This window comes from Bremia lactucae, assembly GCF_004359215.1.
Source record: "Bremia lactucae strain SF5 chromosome Unknown BlacSF5_NotPlaced_17_SHOA01000003.1_2250557bp, whole genome shotgun sequence".
NCBI lineage: Eukaryota > Oomycota > Peronosporomycetes > Peronosporales > Peronosporaceae > Bremia > Bremia lactucae.
This window is the reverse complement of record NW_027152029.1, coordinates 1,080,246-1,080,677: the sequence shown is the minus strand read 5'-3', so window position 1 is coordinate 1,080,677 and position 432 is coordinate 1,080,246.

Below are 432 nucleotides of genomic sequence, written 5' to 3'. Positions count from 1 at the left end.
CGCTCCAAAGAAGCGCGCCTGAAGCAACACTTCGTTGTTCGGCGGCTGGTACATGGCGCTAATCTTTTCATTGAAGATCGCCCATGTAGGGAACGCCTTTCTGTCCGCCATAAGCGCCGAGTAAGCCCACTCCAAGGCCTTACCGCGCAGGTGCGACATGGCGTGTGATACCATATGGCTATCTTCCTTGATGAGCTGCGCAACACCGCATCGTTCAACAGCTAACGGCTGGGATGCCTTGAGAGACAGTCCGTTCTTTGAGGTTCTGTGGAAACATCGCGATGTGTTCCCAGAAGAAGTGCCGAGCCGCCTACCAGCAGATAGGGGCATTGGGCACGAGATAGACCTCGAACCTGGCACCAAGTATTGTGTGACCAGGCAATGGCCGTTGCCGAAAGAACAAGTCGATTATATCGATGAGTTCTTCGACAA